Genomic DNA, 9,839 nt, shown 5'->3' with positions numbered 1-9,839 from the left:
AATGACTCCTCCCACCATATTATGATGTTGCCCAAGTTTTGGGCCTGATCCGATATCAATAGGTGTTCGAAATTGGACAATTAAAGTTCAACGGCAGTTCGTTCCTAATTGGAGTGGTTGGTGTATTCCATACTTCTAGCGATTGGATTTCACTCAAAACTCACCGAATGACTCCTCCCACCATATTATGATGTTGCCCAAGTTTGGGGATCGATCCGAAATAAATAGGTGTGAGAAATTGGACAATTCAAGTTCAACGGCAGTTCGTTCCTAATTGGAGTGGTTGGTGTATTCCATACTTCTACTGATTGGATTTCACTCAAAACTCACCAAATGACTCCTCCCACCATATTATGATGTTGCCCAAGTTTGGGGCTCGATCCGAAATCAATAGATGTGAGAAATTGGACAATTCAAGTTCAACGGCAGTTCGTTCCTAATTGGAGTGGTTGGTGTATTCCATACTTCTAGCGATTGGATTTCACTCAAAACTAACCAAATGACTCCTCCCACCATATTATGATGTTGCCCAAGTTTTGGGCTCGATCCGAAATCAATAGGTGTTCCAAATTGGACAATTCAAGTTCGACGGCAGTTCGTTCCTAATTGGAGTGGTTGGTGTATTCCATACTTCTAGCGATTGGATTTCACTCAAAACACACCAAATGACTCCTCCCACTATATTATGATGTTGCCCAAGTTTTAGGCTCGATCCGAAATCAATAGGTGTTCCAAATTGGACAATTCAAGTTCAATGGCAGTTCGTTCCTAATTGGAGTGATTGGTGTATTCCATACTTCTAGCGATTGGATTTCGCTCAAAACTCACCAAATGACTCCTCCCACCATATTATGATGTTGCCCAAGTTTTGGGCTCGATTCGAAATCAATAGGTGTGAGAAATTGGACAATTCAAGTTCAACAGCAGTTCGTTCCTAATTGGAGTGGTTGGTGTATTCCAAACTTCTAGCGATTGGACTTCACTCAAAACTCACCAAATGATTCCTCCCACCATATTATGATGTTGCCCAAGTTTGGGGCTCGATCTGAAGTCAATAGGTGTTCCAAATTGGAGAATTCAAGTTCAACGGCCGTTCGGTCCTAATTGGAGTGGTTGGTGTATTCCATACTTCTAGCGATTGGATTTCACTCAAAACTCACCAAACGACTCCTCCCTCCATATTATGATGTTGCCCAAGTTTTAGGCTCGATCCGAAATCAATTGGTGTTCGAAATTGGACAATTCAAGTTCCACGGCAGTTCGTTCCTAATTGGAGTGGTTGGTGTATTCCATACTTCCAGCGATTGGATTTCACTCAAAACTCACGAAATGACTCCTCCCACCATATTACGATGTTGCCCAAGTTTGGGGCTCCATCCAAAATTAATATGTGTTCCAAATTGGACAATTCAAGTTCAACGGCAGTTCGTTTCTAATTGGAGTGGTAGGTGTATTCCATACTTCTAGCGATTGGATTTCACTCAAAACTCACCAAATGACTCCTCCCACCATATTATGATGTTGCCCAAGTTTTGGGCTCGATCCGAAATCAATAGGTGTGAGAAATTGGACAATTCAAGTTCAACGGCAGTTCGTTCCAAATTGGAGTGGTTGTTGTATTCCACATTTCTAGCGATTGGATTTCGCTCAAAACTCACCAAATGACTCCTCCCACCATATTATGATGTTACCCAAGTTTTGGGCTCGATTCGAAATCAATAGGTGTGAGAAATTGGACAATTCAAGTTCAACGGCAGTTCGTTCCTAATTGGAGTGGTTGGTGTATTCCATACTTCTAGCGATTGGATTTCACTCAAAACTCACCAAATGACTCCTCCCACCATATTATGATGTTGCCCAAGTTTGGGGCTCGATCCGAAATCAATAGGTGTTCCAAATTGGACAATTCAAGTTCAACGACAGTTCGTTCCTAATTGGAGTGGTTGGTGTATTCCATACTTCTAGCGATTGGATTTTACTCAAAACTAACCAAATGACTCCTCCCACCATATTATGATGTTGCCCAAGTTTTGGGCTCGATCCGAAATCAATAGGTGTGAGAAATTGGACAATTCAAGTTCAAAGGCAGTTCGTTCCTAATTGGAGTGGTTGGTGTATTCCATACTTCTAGCGATTGGATTTCACTCAAAACTAACCAAATGACTCCTCCCACCATATTATGATGTTGCCCAAGTTTGGGGCTCGATCCGAAATCAATAGGTGTGAGAAATTGGACAATTCAAGTTCAACGGCAGTTCGTTCCAAATACGAGTGGTTGGTGTCTTCCACACTTCTAGCGAATGGATTTCACTCAAAACTCCCCAAATGACTCCTCCCACCATATTATGATGTTGCCCAAGTTTTGGGCTCGATTCGAAATCAATAGGTGTGAGAAATTGGACAATTCAAGTTCAACTGTAGTTCGTTCCAAATTGGAGTGGTTGGTGTATTCCATACTTCTAGCGATTGGATTTCACTCAAAACTCACCAAATGACTCCTCCCACCATATTATGATGTTGCCCAAGTTTGTGGCTCCATCCGAAATCAATAGGTGTTCCAAATTGGACAATTCAAGTTCAACGGCAGTTCGTTCCTAATTGGAGTGGTTGGTGTATTCCATACTTCTAGCGATTGGATTTCACTCAAAATTCACCAAACGACTCCTCCCACCATATTATGATGTTGCCCAAGTTTTGGGCTCGATCCGAAATCAATAGGTGTTCCAAATTTGACAATTCAAGTTCAATGGCAGTTCGTTCCTAATTGGAGTGGTTGGTGTATTCCTTACTTCTAGCGATTGGATTTCACTCAAAACTAACCAAATGACTCCTCCCACCATATTATGATGTTGCCCAAGTTTTGGGCTCGATCCGAAATCAATAGGTGTGAGAAATTGGACAATTCTAGTTCAACGGCAGTTCGTTCCAAATTGGAGTGGTTGGTGAATTCCACACTTCTAGCGATTGGATTTCACTCAAAACCCAACAAATGACTCCTCCCACCATATTATGATGTTGCCCAAGTTTGGGGCTCGATCCGAAATCAATAGGTGTGAGAAATTGGACAATTCAAGTTCAACGGCAGTTCGTTCCTAATGGGAGTGGTTGGTGTATTCCATACTTCTAGCGATTGGATTTCACTCAAAACTCACCAAATGACTCCTCCCACCATATTATGATGTTGCCCATGTTTTGGGCTCGATCCGAAATCAATAGGTGTGAGAAATTGGACAATTCAAATTCAACGGCAGTTCGTTCCTAATTGGAGTGGTTGGTGTATTCCATACTTCTAGCGATTGGATTTCACTCAAAACTCACCAAATGACTCCTCCCACCATATTATGATGTTGCCCATGTTTTGGGCTCGATCCAAAATCAATAGGTGTTCCAAATTGGAAAATTCAAGTTCAACGGCAGTTCGTTCCTAACTGGAGTGGTTGGAGTATTCCATACTTCTAGCGATTTTATTTCACTCAAATCTCACCAAATGACTCCTCCCACCATATTATGATGTTGCCCAAGTTTGGGGCTCGATCCGAAATCAATAGGTGTTCCAAATTGGACAATTCAAGTTCAACGGCAGTTCGTTCCTAATTGGAGTGGTTGGTGTATTCCATACTTCTAGCAATTGGATTTCACTCAAAGAAAACCAAATGACTCCTCCCACCATATTATGATGTTGCCCAAGTTTTGGGCTCCATCCGAAATCAATAGGTGTTCCAAATTGGACAATCCAAGTTCAACGGCAGTTCGTTCCTAATTGGAGTGGTTGGTGTATTCCATACTTCCAGCGATTGGATTTCACTCAAAACTCACCAAATGACTCCTCCCACCATATTATGATGTTGACCAAGTTTGGGGCTCGTTCCGAAATCAATAGTTGTGAGAAATTGGACAATTCAAGTTCAACAGCACTTCGTTCCTAATTGGAGTGGTTGGTGTATTTCATACTTCTAGCGATTGGATTTCACTCAAAACTCACCAAATGACTCCTCCCACCATATTATGATGTTGCCCAAGTTTGGGCTCGATCCGAAGTCAATAGGTGTTCCAAATTGGAGAATTCAAGTTCAACGGCCGTTCGGTCCTAATTGGAGTGGTTGGTGTATTCCATACTTCTAGCGATTGGATTTCACTCAAAACTCACCAAATGACTCCTCCCACTATATTATGTTGTTGCCCAAGTTTTAGGCTCGATCCGGAATCAATAGGTGTTCCAAATTGGACAATTCAAGTTCAATGGCAGTTCGTTCCTAATTGGAGTGGTTGGTGTATTCCATACTTCTAGCGATTGGATTTCGCTCAAAACTCACCAAATGACTCCTCCCACCATATTATGATGTTGCCCAAGTTTTGGGCTCGATTCGAAATCAATAGGTGTGAGAAATTGGACAATTCAAGTTCAACAGCACTTCGTTCCTAATTGGAGTGGTTGGTGTATTTCATACTTCTAGCGATTGGATTTCACTCAAAACTCACCAAATGACTCCTCCCACCATATTATGATGTTGCCCAAGTTTGGGCTCGATCCGAAGTCAATAGGTGTTCCAAATTGGAGAATTCAAGTTCAACGGCCGTTCGGTCCTAATTGGAGTGGTTGGTGTATTCCATACTTCTAGCGATTGGATTTCACTCAAAACTCACCAAATGACTCCTCCCACTATATTATGTTGTTGCCCAAGTTTTAGGCTCGATCCGGAATCAATAGGTGTTCCAAATTGGACAATTCAAGTTCAATGGCAGTTCGTTCCTAATTGGAGTGGTTGGTGTATTCCATACTTCTAGCGATTGGATTTCGTTCAAAACTCACCAAATGACTCCTCCCACCATATTATGATGTTGCCCAAGTTTTGGGCTCGATTCGAAATCAATAGGTGTTCCAAATTGGACAATCCAAGTTCAACGGCAGTTCGTTCCTAATTGGAGTGGTTGGTGTATTCCATACTTCCAGCGATTGGATTTCACTCAAAACTCACCAAATGACTCCTCCAACCATATTATGATGTTGCCCAAGTTTTGGGCTCGATTCGAAATCAATAGGTGTGAGAAACTGGACAATTCAAGTTCAACAGCACTTCGTTCCTAATTGGAGTGGTTGGTGTATTTCATACTTCTAGCGATTGGATTTCACTCAAAACTCACCAAATGACTCCTCCCACCATATTATGATGTTGCCCAAGTTTGGGCTCGATCCGAAGTCAATAGGTGTTCCAAATTGGAGAATTCAAGTTCAACGGCCGTTCGGTCCTAATTGGAGTGGTTGGTGTATTCCATACTTCTAGCGATTGGATTTCACTCAACACTCACCAAACGACTCCTCCCTCCATATTATGGTGTTGCACAAGTTTGGGGTTCGATACGAAATCAATAGGTGTGAGAAATTGGATAATTCAAGTTCAACGGCAGTTCGTTCCTAATGGGTGTGGTTGGTGTATTCCACACTTCTAGCGATTGGATTTCACTCAAAACTCACCAAATGACTCCTCCCACCATATTATGATGTTGCCCAAGTTTTGGGCTCCATCCGAAATCAATAGGTGTTCCAAATTGGACAATCCAAGTTCAACGGCAGTTCGTTCCTAATTGGAGTGGTTGGTGTATTCCATACTTCCAGCGATTGGATTTCACTCAAAACTCACCAAATGACTCCTCCCACCATATTATGATGTTGCCCAAGTTTTGGGCCTGATCCGAAATCAATAGGTGTTCGAAATTGGACAGTTAAAGTTCAACGGCAGTTCGTTCCTAATTGGAGAGGTTGGTGTATTCCATACTTCTAGCGATTGGATTTCACTCAAAACTAACCAAATGACTCCTCCCACCATATTATGATGTTGCCCAAGTTTTGGGCTCGATCCGAAAAGAATAGGTGTTCCAAATTGGACAATTCAAGTTCGACGGCAGTTCGTTCCTAATTGGAGTGGTTGGTGTATTCCATACTTCTAGCGATTGGATTTCACTCAAAACTCACCAAATGACTCCTCCCACTATATTATGATGTTGCCCAAGTTTTAGGCTCGATCCGGAATCAATAGGTGTTCCAAATTGGACAATTCAAGTTCAATGGCAGTTCGTTCCTAATTGGAGTGGTTGGTGTATTCCATACTTCTAGCGATTGGATTTCGCTCAAAACTCACCAAATGACTCCTCCCACCACATTATGATGTTGCCCAAGTTTTGGGCTCGATTCGAAATCAATAGGTGTGAGAAATTGGACAATTCAAGTTCAACAGCACTTCGTTCCTAATTGGAGTGGTTGGTGTATTTCATACTTCTAGCGATTGGATTTCACTCAAAACTCACCAAATGACTCCTCCCACCATATTATGATGTTGCCCAAGTTTGGGCTCGATCCGAAGTCAATAGGTGTTCCAAATTGAAGAATTCAAGTTCAACGGCCGTTCGGTCCTAATTGGAGTGGTTGGTGTATTCCATACTTCTAGCGATTGGATTTCACTCAACACTCACCAAACGACTCCTCCCACCATATTATGATGTTGCCCAAGTTTTGGGCCTGATCCGAAATCAATAGGTGTTCGAAATTGGACAATTAAAGTTCAACGGCAGTTCGTTCCTAATTCGAATGGTTGGTGTCTTCCACACTTCTAGCGAATGGATTTCACTCAAAACTCACCAAATGACTCCTCCCACCATATTATGATGTTGCCCAAGTTTGGGGATCGATCCGAAATCAATAGGTGTTCCAAATTGGACAATCCAAGTTCAACGGCAGTTCGTTCCTAATTGGAGTGGTTGGTGTATTCCATACTTCCAGCGATTGGATTTCACTCAAAACTCACCAAATGACTCCTCCCACCATATTATGATGTTGACCAAGTTTGGGGCTCGTTCCGAAATCAATAGGTGTGAGAAATTGGACAATTCAAGTTCAACGGCAGTTCATTCCTAATTGGAGTGGTTGGTGTATTCCATACTTCTAGCGATTGGATTTCACTAAAAACTCACCAAATGACTCCTCCCACCATATTATGATGTTGCCCAAGTTTTGGACTTGATCCGAAATCAATAGGTGTGAGAAATTGGACAATTCAAGTTCAACGGCAGTTCGTTCCTAATTAGAGTGGTTGGTGTATTCCATACTTCTAGCGATCGGATTTCACTCAAAACTAACCAAATGACTCCTCCCACCATATTATGATGTTGCCCAAGTTTTGGGCTCGATCCGAAATCAATAGGTGTGAGAAATTGGACAATTCAAGTTCAACGGCAGTTCGTTCCAAATTGGAGTGGTTGGTGTATTCCACAGTTCTAGCGATTGGATTTCACTCAAAACTCAACAAATGACTCCTCCCACCATATTATGATGTTGCCCAAGTTTTTGGCTCGATCCGAAATCAATAGGGATTAGAAATTGGACAATTCAAGTTCAACGGCAGTTCGTTCCTAATTGGAGTGGTTGGTGTATTCCAAACTTCTAGCGATTGGATTTTACTCAAAACTAACCAAATGACTCCTCCCACCATATTATGATGTTGCCCAAGTTTTGGGCTCGATCCGAAATCAATAGGTGTTCCAAATTTGACAATTCAAGTTCAAAGGCAGTTCGTTCCTAATTGGAGTGGTTGGTGTATTCCATACTTCTAGCGATTGGATTTCACTCAAAACTAACCAAATGACTCCTCCCACCATATTATGATGTTGCCCAAGTTTTGGGCTCGATCCGAAATCAATAGGTGTTCCAAATTTGACAATTCAAGTTCAACGGCAGTTCGTTCCTAATTGGAGTGGTTGGTGTATTCCTTACTTCTAGCGATTGGATTTCACTCAAAACTAACCAAATGACTCCTCCCACCATATTATGATGTTGCCCAAGTTTTGGGCTCGATCCGAAATCAATAGGCGTGAGAAATTGGACAATTCAAGTTCAACGGCACTTCGTTCCAAATTGGAGTGGTTGGTGTATTCCACACTTCTTGCGATTGGATTTCACTCAAAACTCAACAAATGACTCCTCCCACCATATTATGATCTTGCCCAAGTTTTTGGCTCGATCCAAAATCAATAGGTGCGAGAAATTGGACAATTCAAGTTCAACGCAGTTCGTTCCTAATTGGAGTGGTTGGTGTATTCCATACTTCTAGCGATTGGATTTCACTCAAAACTCACCAAATGACTCCTCCCACAATATTATGATGTTGCCCAAGTTTTGGGCTCGATCCGAAATCAATAGGTGTTTCAAATTGGACAATTCAAGTTCAACGGCAGTTCGTTCCGAATTGGAGTGGTTGGTGTATTCCATACTTCTAGCGATTGGATTTCACTCAAAACTCACCAAATGACTCCTCCCACCATATTATGATGTTGCCCAAGTTTTGGGCTCGATCCGAAATCAATAGGTGTTCCGAATTTGACAATTCAAGTTCATCGGCAGTTCATTCCTAATTGGAGTGGTTGGTGTATTCCACACTTCTAGCAATTGGATTTCACTCAAAACTCACCAAATGACTCCTCCCACCATATTATGATATTTCCCAAGTTTGGGGCTCGATCCGAAATCAATAGGTGTGAGAAATTGGACAATTCAAGTTCAACGGCAGTTCGTTCCTAATACGGGTGGTTGGTGTCTTCCACACTTCTAGCGAATGGATTTCACTCAAAACTCACCAAATGACTCCTCCCACCATATTATGATGTTGCCCAAGTTTTGGGCTCGATTCGAAATCAATAGGTGTGAGAAATTGGACAATTCAAGTTCAACGGCAGTTCGTTCCTAATTGGAGTGGTTGGTGTATTCCATACTTCTAGCGATTGGATTTCACTGAAAACTCACCAAATGACTCCTCCCACCATATTATGATGTTGCCCAAGTTTGTGGCTCCATCCGAAATCAATAGGTGTTCCAAATTGGGCAATTCAAGTTCAACGGCAGTTCGTTCCTAATTGGAGTGGTTGATGTATTCCATACTTCTAGCGATTGGATTTCACTCAAAACTCACCAAACGACTCCTCCCACCATATTATGATGTTGCCCAAGTTTTGGGCTCGATCCGAAATCAATAGGTGTTCCAAATTTGACAATTCAAGTTCAACGGCAGTTCGTTCCTAATTGGAGTGGTTGGTGTATTCCTTACTTCTAGCGATTGGATTTCACTCAAAACTAACCAAATGACTCCTCCCACCATATTATGATGTTGCCCAAGTTTTGGGCTCGATCCGAAATCAATAGGCGTGAGAAATTGGACAATTCAAGTTCAACGGCACTTCGTTCCAAATTGGAGTGGTTGGTGTATTCCACACTTCTTGCGATTGGATTTCACTCAAAACTCAACAAATGACTCCTCCCACCATATTATGATCTTGCCCAAGTTTTTGGCTCGATCCAAAATCAATAGGTGCGAGAAATTGGACAATTCAAGTTCAACGCAGTTCGTTCCTAATTGGAGTGGTTGGTGTATTCCATACTTCTAGCGATTGGATTTCACTCAAAACTCACCAAATGACTCCTCCCACAATATTATGATGTTGCCCAAGTTTTGGGCTCGATCCGAAATCAATAGGTGTTTCAAATTGGACAATTCAAGTTCAACGGCAGTTCGTTCCGAATTGGAGTGGTTGGTGTATTCCATACTTCTAGCGATTGGATTTCACTCAAAACTCACCAAATGACTCCTCCCACCATATTATGATGTTGCCCAAGTTTTGGGCTCGATCCGAAATCAATAGGTGTGAGAAATTGGACAATTCAAGTTCAACGGCAGTTCGTTCCTAATTGGAGTGGTTGGTGTATTCCATACTTCTAGCGATTGGATTTCACTCAAAACTCACCAAATGACTCCTCCCACCATATTATGATGTTGCCCAAGTTTGTGGCTCCATCC

Source organism: Prunus avium, chromosome 5, assembly GCF_965620075.1.
Source record: "Prunus avium chromosome 5, drPruAviu1.hap1.1, whole genome shotgun sequence".
NCBI classification, from domain to species: Eukaryota; Viridiplantae; Streptophyta; class Magnoliopsida; order Rosales; family Rosaceae; genus Prunus; species Prunus avium.
This window is presented reverse-complemented; position numbering follows the sequence as displayed.